General features: G+C 37.7%; 1 pseudogene; it reads left to right on the top strand.

Annotated features, from left to right (window-relative positions):
* Positions 1–14,494, top strand: part of LOC118010907 — a 119,061-nt pseudogene that overhangs the window by 16,947 nt on the left and 87,620 nt on the right.

The raw sequence follows: 14,494 nt of genomic DNA, 5'->3' as shown, positions 1-14,494 counted from the left end.
TTGAAACTTAGCTAGGTACTTAAACCTACATTAATGCTGTGTGTCTTCAAGAATACCCTCTGGCAAAAAAAAAAAAAAGTATACCCTCTGGCATTTACTACCACATTCAAAATATTCTCAACTCATAACCTTCCAAGGACGAGACGACTGCATGCCGAGGACTCACAATAATAAGAAACGACATTAGTTGAGTGTGCATCCTGCATCAAGCATTGTGATGAGCATGTTTATCAAGTACTCACCTTTTAGGGACTGATCATAACTTCATAAGGCAGCTGTTATAATGACTTAATGACTTCCCATTTTCCAGTAAGAGAACTGAGTTTTAGAGAATCTAAATAATTTGCCAAACATTATATAACTAAATGAGGTGGAGCTGCGATTCACATTCATATAACCTGAATCCAGACTCTTATTTTTGCCCTAATGAAATATACTTCCTCCCCATCACATTGGGGATTTGGAAGGCCTCGCTATTTAGACAAGTGCTATTTTAGTTTAGCCATCCTTTGACCACCCTAACTACAATAAAGAGGACAAGCAGAGCCAAGATTTACTCCATTAGGTGGAAAGAATAATTTCCTATCTTCCTCTGTCCATAGGCATCATCTCACTTTGGCTCATGAGACACCTGAGCCAACAAAAATACATACATACATACATACATACATACATACATACATACATACAATAATCCAAGCAGAACGGTTTCAGCCTTGCCCAGCTTCTGTATATGTCAGGAGAGCAGCTGTTGTTGCGATGGCCAGATTCTCTGGGGACGCCTTGGCTGTGACTACCCATATTATTATGACTGCAGATTGCAGTTTGGCAAAGAGAAAGCATATTCTGACCAGGGCAGGTGAAGGAGAGAGGGTCGTGCATTCAGAGTATTGGGAAATTATGAATTTCAGAGTTGGAAGGGCTCTTAAAGTTTACAATCCCTTTATATCAACAGCATCTGACCCAATCCAGTTAGATCATTACGCTTCTCATCACATTACTTTCTCTTGCTTCAATCGCTGATTCATTCTTACCTTCTGAACCAGTCCAATCTAGGTACCTAGCCAACCCTGACAGATCTGGCAGCGTTATTTCAAGCTGAATCGCCACCCCACTGCATTGGTGTGGGTCACAGACACTGACAATCTTAAAAAGTTAGAGTTTCCATTCTTATCCTTTCGCCCTTGCCAAATTTCACTCCCTTGCCAGGCGTTCACCCCTGCCATTTTCACCCAGTCTTTCGAACTGGACTTGTGTTTTGTTTCCTTCTTCATGAGTTTTTCCACATTAAGCTTGAGTCCTGCCTTAAGCCCCGGGGCAATTGACTAGGTCACCCACCAGATGACTTCTGGAAGTTGAACAGTTTTATTCTGACTCCCATGTCTCTACTAGTGAGACTGATTTTACTTAGATGGACCTATTACACCACGACTCTCACTTATAATAATTATCACTTCCACAATATTCTACTTGCCGCCCCTGTGCACTTAAACAGTGCTACAAGATCCAATTGGGCAATGGTCCCCGGTGTGATCTGGACTAATAATGTTCACACACATTTGAGGCCCTCCATAATGGCAGATTGTTTTCCACACTTGATCTTAGCCAAAAGGCCAAAAAGCAATGGCAGATTGTTTTCCTAGGTCCAGTCATACATTCTTTTTGTTCTTAATCATCTGTCATTTAGGTTTCAACATACCTCTCGGCTGCTCTTCTTACAAATTGATAAGAAGCATTTTTTTATTCTTCTTTGACTACAAAGAGCTTTTTTAAAATATCCTCCTGGACGTAAAAGAAGGACTCAACCTCAGGGAAAAAAAAACAAAAAAAACAAAAAAAACACACAATAAAACATGTTATACAAGGTGCAATACCCACAAAAATCATGACAGCAATACTCTTTTATTTTGAAATATATTTCCAAGATTTTGGAATAATCTCCTTTTTATCTTAAGGAAAACCCTTAATCTTATCAGCCAAAAGGTTTTAATACATGGCTTTTAAGCCCTTGGTTTTATCCAGAAAATAATCTATTTAGAAATAAAAGTGGCATTAGGAAAGTGGTTGAAGAGGCTTGCATGAACTTTCCGTAGTGCGTCAGTCTCTGTACACTTAAAGAAATGAACCGTCTTTAAACAGTCTAATGGCTTTTAGAGGCACTCTAATAAAACAACACTTCCTTTCAGCTATTTGATGCACTAAATGTATTTCTGCTCCACTGGTTTCATGTTAAGTGTGCCTTTCTCCTAAATTGTTTTTCTATTTGCATATATATCTTTATAGCCATAGATATACAGTATATTTTGCACAATTAAAGGAAAAGGATTTTAAATCCAGAAAGTTCATGTGTATGAAGTATAGCTCCCAGAAACCCTGTAATATAGTTTCACAAACTGTTTTTTTCTAATTCATGGCTTCTGTTTATTTCAAATGGTCTTTGTTTTTATTACTTGAATTCTGTGTTTATATGGGTTAATCTCAGAAGTTCATTTATATGCTTGTCATTAATAGTTAATATTTAATGAATACTTATTAATGGCTGATACTGTTCAAAATGTTTACATGTACTAATTTATCTAATACTCCCAGGAAATCATTAGAGTGGGTGCTACTGTTATTCTCATTTGATAGGTGCAAAAAGGAAAGAGAAGTTAAATAGTGCATAGTTGCACTGCAAGATAAGCAAACTATCCCAGAGATTGTGCAAGTGAGAGAGCCACATGATAAACCCTGTCCTCAGGTCAGACCTCATAGCTTTAGCCTCTGTCTTATGCTGTCTTAGTTGATCGGAGAAACTTACTAACTCATGCAAGGCCTCTTAAGTAGAATTTTAACCCAATTCTTCTAACTGCAATTCCAGCATCATGTCTATTTTACCATCAGAATATATGTCCTTCCTGATACGGTCATAGAACTGGGCATTGTAAAATAGTTTTGGCAAGAAGAGTATCAAGATACCTTTTCCTAGCACTTCCCCCCTCACCACCGCTGTTGGTATGCCCAATTGGAGAAACTATTTGGAAGCATTTTGTTAATCTAGAACCTCTGCATTTGGATAAATATATTTGGATTGGGGGAGGGGAAAAAGTTCTTTTTCTGCTTTGTGATGTGTTCTGCATTGCCTTCTCCTTGCTAGTATGTAATGTGGAAACTTTAAGCAAAAGGGCAGATATCCTAGGCTTCAGATCTAGTTAAAAGCAGAAAATGAATGTGAAAACCAATGAAGATCTTTCTTATTTATTTAAAAAATTAGAGCATGACTCTCAGCACTCAGAGCAAAATTCAACCCCAATGGTTTAAGCTATCACATTGGAGACAATAGCCATGATACCCTTATTATATATTTACACTTCTAGTGTGTATTAGGCATTGTATCAAGTCCTAAGGTTAAAAAAGGAAAAAGAGAAACAGGACAGGGATTTTATTATGCTTTCACCAGTAAGGTATAAAGGAAAAAATACTGCAAGTTTGAAGTAAGGCACACTGTCCCCTGGCAGAGAGCAAGAAAAACTCTAAACACTTACACATTAGACCTCTTCACAGACAATACTGGCTGGTCTTTTGCTGGTTCCTTTTCTTTTCTTCAACCTTCTATTGTTGGGTTTAGCTCTTGGACAGTTCATAGCCTTAAATCTCCTAATTTTTTTCTCTGGCATAGACCTTTTATCTCCTCTGTACTCCAGACTCATATCTCCATTCTCAAACCTAATATAGCCAAGTCTGCATTCCTAACTTATTCCCTGTTCCCCAAATTTGGTCCACTCACAGTGTTCATACATTAGAAAATTGATTTTCCCAATTTCTCAGTGAAAAACAAAATGAAACCCGAGACTCATCTATGAATTCTCTCCCAATCCACATTCTATGGGTCAAGAAATTCTGTTCATGCACCTTTTACAATAGATCCAGAATATGAAGGCTTCCCACCTGGTTCATTCAAATTGTGCCCTGGTCCCAGCTGCCCTCCTTTATGGCCTGGATGACTGCAATATCTCTCTAATCAATTGCCCTGCTTCCACACCTGTTCCCTACCCACACTCTCCTCTCAAAATGCTACAGTGATTTTTTTTCAATTGTAAGTCAGACATGTGCCACTGCTCAGATCCTGTTCTCGGTTCCTTATTTCTCCCAGAGTAGATGCTAAATTCTCTAAAATGGCCTACATGGTTCAATATGATCTGGGCAACATTACACTTCTCACCTCACCTACTTCCCTCCTCATTCATTGCAGCCACAGTGACCTCCTTGCTACTTTCAGAATATGTCAGGAAAGCTCTTACGTGATGGATATTTCACGGATTATTCCCTTTGCCCTAAATGTTCTTCCTCCCACAGATAACTGTATGGTTTGCTCCCTAACTGCCTTCAGTCTTCATCAAAGTCATCTTTCACTCAAGCCTGCCCTAACTACCTTATACTAAGTTAGCATCACTCTCTTCAGGTCCAGAAGCACTCTTCATTTTCTTGCACTTCTTTATTTTCTCTATTGTACATATTATACTCTAATACATGTTACATGCTAATTACTGTTCTAAGAATGCTGCATATATAAATTAATTTAATCCATACAATAACTCTACTAGGTCAGAAACATAGTCTGCGCCTGAAAAATGAGAACATTGTGACACACAAAAAATTAAGTATCATAACCAATTTACGTTGCTAGTAAGTGGCTCAGCTGAAATTCACAACAGTCTGACTTGAGATTCAGTTCTCTTAATTACTGTGCTGTGCAGTTTCTAGGAGGCAATATGGAGTTTACTAGACTAGAACGGTGGCATGTGCAGGCTTACCATGGGGACACCCAAGAAAGACACCTAAAGAAGGGAGTTTTCAGCTTGAAGTTTAGGAATTGGCAAGAGGATGCTTTCCAAAGTAGACAGAGTTCATTTTTGAAAGATACAGTGGTGTTAGGGGCGGGGAAAAGTGAACAGAGCTTCACAAGAAGAAGGGACAGAGTAAAGACAAAATGCTTGGCATGTACAGAGGATTTCATGAAATGATAGTATTACTTGACCATTAAAGCTGTCATAAGGAACCATGTATGCCATCTATATGACAGACAACATGAGAACAACTGGGAGTATGAAGCAGGGTTGTTCTCAGCAGGCCCTGAGAAAGGTAGCCATGTGAAAGAGTAGGATAGGAGACCCTTGGGGACTGAAAAGGAAGGAGAACAATAGAGGGTGATGTATAAATGAGGGAGTGTGAATGTGACCTAATCTCAAAAGGGAATCCTGCATAATTGGTTTTGAAGTAAAATATATAAGGTAAAATAGCTACATTATATATCTCCTACAATGTTTTGGGAACGTTTTATTAAACTAAAGGTGCATTCCTAAATACACACAAACTGTATGGACTTTACCATGTTAGGCTATTCCCTAGGCAAGGGGAAGATGCCTGGGTGTGAGGAAAATCTTACCTTCTTATAGCCATGCCTTTTTAAGTGCAAGTCTTCTATTTCTGGCTTATACGTAATGAACATAATGAAGGTAAATAAGCTTAAATAACAAGTCAACAGAAATCTATGGAGGTCCTTAACAAGGAAATTTGCCTTTAGTGACTAAGAATTGAAGAAAACTAATTTGGTAGTAAAAAGACTATGAGGGCGCCTGGGTGGCTCAGTCGTTAAGCGTCTGCCTTCAGCTCAGGTCATGATCTCAGGGTCCTGGGATCAAGCCCCGCATCAGGCTCCCTGATCTGCGGGAAGCCTGCTTCTCTCTCTCCCACTCCCCCTGCTTGTGTTCCCTCTCTTGCTGTGTCTCTCTCTGTCAAATAAATAAAATCTTAAAAAAAAAAAAAAGACTATGAAATATTTAACAATTTATGAATGATTCTTTATTAGTAGAATGTGGTGTTATCTGTCCCACCAACACACAGTATTATTGTGAAGATCAGAGGATAAGGGGCGCCTGGGTGGCTCAGTTGGTTAAGTGACTGCCTTCGGCTCAGGTCATGATCCTGGAGTCCCAGGATCGAGTCCCGCATCGGGCTCCCTGCTCGGCAGGGAGCCTGCTTCTCCCTCTGACCCTCCCCCTCTCATGTGCTCTTTGTCTCTCTTATTCTCTCTGTCTCAAATAAATAAATAAAATCTTAAAAAAAAAAAAAAGATCAGAGGATAAAAAGGATATTAAAAACACTTAAATTGGGGTGCCTGGGTGGCTCAGTCATTAAGCGCTTGCCTTCGACTCAGGTCATGATCCCGGGGTCCTGAAATCGAGCCCCGCATCGGGCTCCCTGCTGAGCGGGAAGCCTGCTTCTCCCTCTCCCTCTGCCTGCGCTCCCCCTGCTTGTGCTCTGTCACTCTCTCTGTCAAATAAATAAATAAATAAAAATCTTAAAAAAAAATAAAAGACACTTAAAATTGTAAGTAAAACAAGACTTGATGTACATAAATGAGTTTGAGATTTCTGGTTTAGATGAGCTATACCATCCAGAAATTCCTATTGCAGACCCTTTAACACAATGCTTTTGTGTATTTGCACAGTATATTTGTATGTATGTGTGTTTATGTGTGGATACCAGTTTTCTTCCCTTAACCATAATGGTAAACAGAATAATGAACCCCCCTAAAGATTTCTATATCTTAATTCCCAGAACCTATGTTATGTTACATGGCAAGCAGAAATTAAAGTTATAGCTGGAATTAAAGTCATGAATCATCAGACCTTGAAATGGGGAGATTGTGCTGGATTATCTGGGTGATTTAAATGTAATCACAAGGGTTCTATAAATTTGTAGAGGGATACAGAATAGTATGGATCAGAGGAATGCAGTGAGAAAGACTCCACTGTCCATTGCTGGCTTTTGAAAATGGAAGAGGGCCATGAGCCCAGGTAACAGGCAGACTCGATAAACTAGAAAAGCAAGGAAATGGCTCTCTCCTAGAATTTCCAGAAGGAACATAGCCCTGCCAAGACCTTTACTGTAGGCCAATGAGTCCCATTTCGGATATCTGAACTCCAGAACTTTCAGATAATAAATTTGTGTTGTTTTAGTTCCATCCACGTTGTGGCAAATGGCAAGATTTCAGTTTTTTTGATGGCTGCATAATATTCCATTGTATATATATGGAACTAGAGGGTATTATGCTAAACGAAATAAGTCAATCAGAGAAAGACATGTATCATATGATCTCACTGATATAAGGAATTCTTAATCTTAGGAAACAAACTGAGGGTTGCTGGAGTGGTGTGGGGTTGAGAGGGATGGGGTGGCTGGGTGATAGACATTGGGGAGGGTATGTGCTATGGTGAGCGCTGTGAATTGTGTAAGACTGTTGAATCGCAGACCTGTACCTCTGAAACAAATAATACATTATATGTTAAAAAAGAAAAAAAAAAAAAAAAGAAGATAGGAGGAAGGGAAAAATGAAGGGGGGAAATCAGAGGGAGAGATGAACCATGAGAGACTATGGACTCTGAGAAACAAACTGAGGGTTCTAGAGGGGAGGGGGTGGGGGGGGATGGGTTAGCCTGGTGATCGGTATTAAAGAGGGCACATATTGAATGGAGCACTGGGTGTTATACGCAAACAGTGAATCATGGAAGACTACATCAAAAACTAATGATGTAATGTATCGTGATTAACATAACATAATAAAACAAAATTTAAAAAAAAAACGTGTTGTTTTAAGCCACCAAATATGTGTTGATTGTTATAACAGCAAGAGAAAACTAATAACCATATAGATAACAGAATTTCCTGCATGTAGATTTTACATTGATGATTTTAAACTTAGACTTTTGGAAAATAAATTTTTGACAATGTGTTGCTATAAAGAGATATGAAATATTTCTCCCTCTCTTTTTTTAAAGATTTTCTTTATTTATCTGAGAGAGAGAGAGAGAGTGAGAGCACAAGCAGGGGGAGCAGTAGAGGGAGAGGGAGAAGCAGGCTTGCTGAGCAGGGACCCTGGCACGGGGCTCAATCCCAGGACCCTGGGATCATGACCTGAGCTGACGGCAGAGGTTTCACTGACTGAGCCACCCAGGGGCTCCACAATATTTCTATACTTATTTCCCAAACTGAAGGAATAATTGCAGAGGAATATAACGTCTGCAGAGGCAATGGGAACATTGAATTGGTCAGCCAGTATGTGTGGAATTTACCAAGCTCTTAAGTTTGAGGGTTGTTATTGTTATTATTAGTATTATCAGTATTAGTAGTAGTAGTATTTTGATGGAGAAGGAATACTTCTGGGAAAGGACACTTATCTTTTACTGAATAGAAATCACCCGCTTTTCTGTTAATTAAGGTCCTAGAGAGGAAAAAAAAATGTATAGCAGTTGTGAGGGAAACACAAAATCCATTTATTGTGAATTATTGTAATGGATGCAAAAACCCAGTTTTCTCTTGTGAGCAAAGAGAATTGCATATGTGACAAAAGAGAAACAATGTGCGAAGACCATGTTTATTTTTCTGGCTGTTTACAAAGCCAACAAAATACCCAACTGTGATGAGTTTTAATGTTATTATTGTAATGCTCAAAGAAAATTAACACTTCCAAGCACAGTGACTTTGTCATAAATGGGGAGGCAGAAAAGGAGGGGGAAAGAGAAAGAAGAGGGAGAGAGAGAGACTAAAGGAGACAATGGGTTCTGGCACCATCTGTCAGTGTGCTAATAGTTGCTTCTATAACAGCAGGAGGTTTAAGTCAAGAAAATCAGGCATTTGGATGATTCACTGTTGCATCAGATGTTGTTGTTTGCATTTTACTTTTGCTCATTATCTTTATTAGGTAAAGGCATTGGATATCATGTTGCTTATTCAAAGCAATTATTGAGTGAGGGAAAAAAACAAAATCTGCACATAGTATTTTAGAGACAAGTAAATGACAAAGGCAAAGAGAAAAGATGCTAAAATAGTAACATAATTTTATGTTGACATATTTAAAAATTAAAATTTGGAAAGAAGAGATTTTGAATATAAGAGAGTTGACACAGAATTGGGATTGCTATACCAATTGACTGTCTCCTTTTCCCATCTATCTAACATGAATTATGCTTAAAAATTAACAAATTCAAAAAATTTTATGGCATGTCATCAGCTCACCCATTCTGCATATTCTCAATTCGTTCCTAATATGACCTTTCCTAATAAGACCTTGACACTCTAGCTGGGATGGCTCAGTAAATGCTCCATGTTAGGCCTGTTTGTGTGCTTCCATCTCCAAGATAACCATGATTTCACATCCAGATTTTCTTTAACAGCCTATATGAAAATCACTGCCTCTGTGAAATTAGTTTGACATGAGTGATGAGTAGGTGTTAAATAATGGGATGTTTAATAATGTTAGTAATAGGTGTTAAGTGATGTTAAATAATGGGGATAGAGGAGGATACTTAGACAATGGAACATTCTGAAATTCAATGTGTAAGTAAGAACAGTGTGGTCAAGGTAATATTGAGAGGATGGATGATATAGAGTGAGTGTTTTGTTTTGTTTTTTGTTTTTCTTTGCTGTATTTCTTTCTTTTTTATTATGTTATATCACCATACCTTACATCTTAGTTTTTGATGTAGTGTTCCATGATTCATTGTTTGCGTATAACACCCAGTGCTCCATTCAGAAGGTGCCCTCTTTAATACGCATCACCAGGCTAACCCATCCCCCCACCCCCCTCCCCTCTACAACCCTTAGTTTGTTTCTCAGAGTCCATAGTCTCTCATGGTTCATCTCCCCCTCTGATTTCCCCCCCTTCATTCTTCCCTTCCTGCTATCTTCTTCTTCTTTTTTTTTTTTTTTTTTTTTTTTGTGGAAAGAGCCAAGATGTCCATTGACAGATGAATGGATAAAGAAGATGTGGTATATATATACAATGGAATATTATGCAGCCATCAAAATGAATAAAATCTTGCCATTTGCAACTATGTGGATGGAACTGGAGGGTGTTATGCTGAGCGAAATAAGTCAATCAGAGAAAGACATGTATCATATGACCTCACTGATATGAGAAATTCTCAATCTCAGGAAACAAACAGGGTTGCTGGAGTGGTGGAGGGTGGGAAGGATGGGGTGGCTGGGTGATAGACATTGGGGAGGGTATGTGCTATGGTGAGTGCTGTGAATTGTGTAAGACTGTTGAACCACAGACCTGTACCTCTGAAACAAATAATACATTATATGTTAAAAAAAAAAAAAATAGAGTGAGTGTTTTAAAGTTAGCAATAAAACCAAATAAACGAGGGGAAAAATACATTGTCTTTACCAAACTTCAGCCTCCTTACATATAAAACCACTCATAGTGCTAACCAAAATAAAACAAAACAAACCAACAAAGAAACAAAAAAACCTTAGTGTTTATATGCATTTGAAAAAATATTCTGTTATCTCATTTCATCCAGCGACCAGAGAGGTGGTATTCCCTACCTTCATGCTCCCATTTTTAACATCTGATGCCCAATATTAAGCTACTCCCGTACTTTCTCCCACACGGTTCCCTGCTCCTAAATGTATGCCAATACCTTTGATAAGGATGGCTGCTCTGAATTTTAAGTTTCCTATCACAGTGGCATATGGTAAACGCTTAAAACATACTCAGTGAATGAATGAGGGAATGAATGATAGGTTGAAAGAATGAAAGTTAAGTATTCTTCTATTTGGATATTATTACATTCTCTTAACTAACGAGAGAACAGAACCAGTAGACTGGACTTTAAAAAGAAATGGATTATAGGCTGAATCATGGGCAACCTTAGCAATTCCTAGGGACATATAGGGATGTACATCATTTAGACTTAAAAATACTCATAATGGAATATAATATAATTGGAATATACAAAAAAAAAAAAATGCAGCCTCTGTGGCTATTGGCTATAAATCTGAAAAGGTGGGCAAATCATTCGTTACCAGAGGGTGCACACCTTTATGAAAGGTAGCAAAAAAAAAAAAAGTGTTTAAATTTTTGTATGTTTAATTTGTGTCTCTGTGGTCTTGATATGAAATTATTTACACTAGAGAACCAGGCATCTTTCCAAATTTTACAGACATGATGAATTACATTTCTAAAAGGAAATATATAGTGTATATTATACACCTTTAAGAAGACATAACAATTAGTCTGCACAGGTGTCCTGGAATAGGATGGTCAAGACAGCTAAGAAGGTAAACTAATAAGTCTTTATGAATTTTCAGGACAGTTCTAAATGAAAAAAAAAAAATTCAAAAAATAATAAAACAAAACAAAAAACAAAACAAGATGAAGTAGTTAATGAATAAAATAGTCACTCAGCTGCATGAACTAATGAGCTACACATTTGTAAACTTGTTTTCCCTATACTATACTTTATAGACACAATAGAGACTCATTCATCCCACATACACTGACAACATTTTAATGTAGACTGTGACTCCTAAGGCAGTGAGAAATAAAACCAAGGAAGTGTCTCTTTTGTTGTTATTCAAACACAACATTATTTACAATGCTATTTCCATGTAGTTATTTGTGTGTGTGTGTGTGTGTGTATACATACCCACATGTACATATATACACACACATACTGGTATACATAAACACACACACATATATATATGTGTGTGTGTGTGTGTGTATACACACATAAAAGAAAAAAGAATAGCAGACAAAGTCTTACGGGTAATGATTATATCCATTCCCTGTAAGACTGGTAACAATTAGTGTCTCAGGGATCACAATGCAGATGCTTAAAATGTGCATTTCCTTACTTACTGTTATATTCTAATGCAGTTTTTGTACCCTTTGCTTTAGATTTATTGCCATTGCCATGGTATTTCTTTAAAGACTACATAATTTGATCTCCTGTAAGCAACCAGTGTACTACTTCCTAGAAGCAACTAGTCTGCTATCCTGAGGCCAAAACGTGAATCCCTAATTTGTAAACCTGCAGTGAAGCAAGTGTATAGTTCTTCAAAATAGGGGAAAATAACTCCTTTCCAAGTGGGAAGACATACAACAAAATACATTATTATAAAAAAAAAAAAAATCTTGTAATTTATACACTTTGTGTTTTCTGAGACCATAGCATCTCTTGGACTCCAATATATGAGCAAAATTTCAGAGAGCCAACTGAATCTCTCAAATATAGCCCTGGATGAGGCCCTTCAATCCACCACATGGCATAATTCTTCCTTTCCCTTGGCTTGAAGTTTTCCCAAGTCTTACTTTGGAATTATATGATTTTGTTTCAGCATTATAGTTTGTCTGAGATGGGCTGAATCCCAAATTATTATTTAATGAAAATCTACTATATTACAAACCCACTTAGTACATTTTCTCATTTCTTTCTTGCAGCAAATTTACCAGGTAATCATAATTTCTACTGTAAAGGTAAAGAGAATTGGGCTTTGTAATATTAACTAACTGGTTAAGTTCTCAAACTTGATAAGCCACAGACATAGGATTCCAAGCTAAATCAGTATTCTTCTAATATCAACCTAGACAAGTAGGCCCTGGGTCTCCCCATTCCTCTTTGCAGTTTTGGAGTGCTTTCTTTGAAGGATGTCTCTCTCTGTAACCTGGAATATGGTAGAGATCAGAGCCATCTACAAATGGATACCAGTCCTATTTCTTTCCATTAGAATACTTTCAACCCCCCACCTCACATTGTCCTCCTCCACAACTAAATGAGGCTGACCAGATAACAAAGGAGCTCCAAGACTCTCACCAGTGGAGTCCTGGTTCTAGAAGCATAATCTGGAAAGCAGAAAGCTCTCACTATCTAGTATATTATTTCTTTCACAAGATCCTTAAAATCAGACCATTAGAATGACAGTAATACTTCAATTTTGTGTTACAATCTATCAGTCACCTTGGATTTAAGACTCTTGTCCTTTGTCCATTTATGTTCTGACCTCAGTGCTACCTCAAGTCTACAGTGTTTACAATACAAAGGGACCTGACAACATCTTTTGTCCTGTGGGTTCCCACCACTTGCACCCAGGATAGTCACCTCACCACTTTTGCAGGTTCTATGTCATATGTCAATCAGTCCTCTAGAAGGAGTCATGCCTATCACTTCTTGTGGCTCTTAGGTTCTTTGTTCTTTAACACCAACAGACACTTATGATTGATGTCCTCTCTTCACTATCATCCATATGGGGATTGAACACTCTACTGGGTTAGTCTTAAGAATTGCCCAATGAGGAAAGGATATTCTTTGAACAATTGGGAGTGTTTTGTGGAAGGTAGGAGTGTAGTCAATATCAAAAGAGATCGCATTCTAGAATCAGGGTTTATGGCCTAAAGAGTTCAAGGGACAGCATGATTGAAAGATGTGTTGTCCTAAGTTTGTGGTAAGAAATTCTGAATAGTTGATTTAACATGACCAGAAAATAAATTATGGTTAGCATTTTTCTTCATACTCCAGGTAAAACTTGTATTTGTGGTCTTCACCGATGAGGCACAGGAACAACTTGTGAGATAGTCACTGAAAATCAGTAGTCATTGTGGTATAATGCACAGTGTATCATCATGTGATTAATGATATAACCAGCAAAAAATGCATTGCCCATGTATTTTGTTTCTATTTTGATAGAAAAAAGATCTATTTTGTTTCAATACAAGCTAGTTCCAAAGAACTATGGACTTGTGATTAATAACAATGTTGCTATTTTTTCTTGAGATAGGAGATATTAAATTAGCCAGGAATAGTGAAATAGACAATAAAGGACAGGAATAACTGGTTCTGGGGTTCAAGAACCATGGACAGGAAGAGTCGGTGCTGGAGAATATTCACTGATCAGATTAAACAAATACCTCTTCTCTATCCACTATTCTAAATCTTCATTATCAAATCACAATGCCTCATGTGGACCCATTAATTTTTAATATGTACTTATTAAAATTGCTTATATAGGCCAGGGCCCACATATAATATTTTTCCAATGTCTTGGTGGCCTTCTCCCAGGATATTGCCTATATAGCCTCTCATGTCTTGCTGCTCACTTGCTCCTTCCTTTGATGTTAACTTCTAATGTAGCTACTGTTCTGTTCTATTCTGTTCTATGCAACTGAGATGGCAAAATAGTTACAAACTTTATTTAGGTTATACTCTGTTACATGGGTTAAAAAAAAGACTTTTTTATCACTAACATTTTAAAGACAACTTAATTAATCATTTCCCTTCAATATCCCCATCACCTCTCCCTAGAACTGTCTCAAGTCTGTAACAGGATCAGAAAAAAACCTAAGCAGCATATATATTGTTTCATGGTTGCTTCAAAAATATAATTGAGACATGAAGTCACAATATATAAAGTTACATATTTCTTTTTTTTATTATTATGTTATGTTAATCACCATGCATTACATCATTAGTTTTTGATGTAGTGTTCCATGATTCATTGTTTGCGTATAACACCCAGTGCTCCATGCAGTACGTGCCCTCTTTAATACCCACCATCCTGCTCCCCTCTAGAACCCTCAGTTTGTTTCTTGGAGTCCATAGTCTTTCTTGGTTCATCTCCCCCTCCGATTACCCCCTTCATTCTTCCCCTCCTGCTATCTTCTTCT

Source organism: Mirounga leonina, unplaced genomic scaffold (assembly GCF_011800145.1).
Source record: "Mirounga leonina isolate KUSES-001 unplaced genomic scaffold, KU_Mleo_1.0 Mir_129, whole genome shotgun sequence".
Classification (NCBI taxonomy): Eukaryota; Metazoa; Chordata; class Mammalia; order Carnivora; family Phocidae; genus Mirounga; species Mirounga leonina.
The sequence above is the reverse complement of the archived record's forward strand: the minus strand, read 5'-3'. Positions and strand labels throughout refer to the sequence as shown.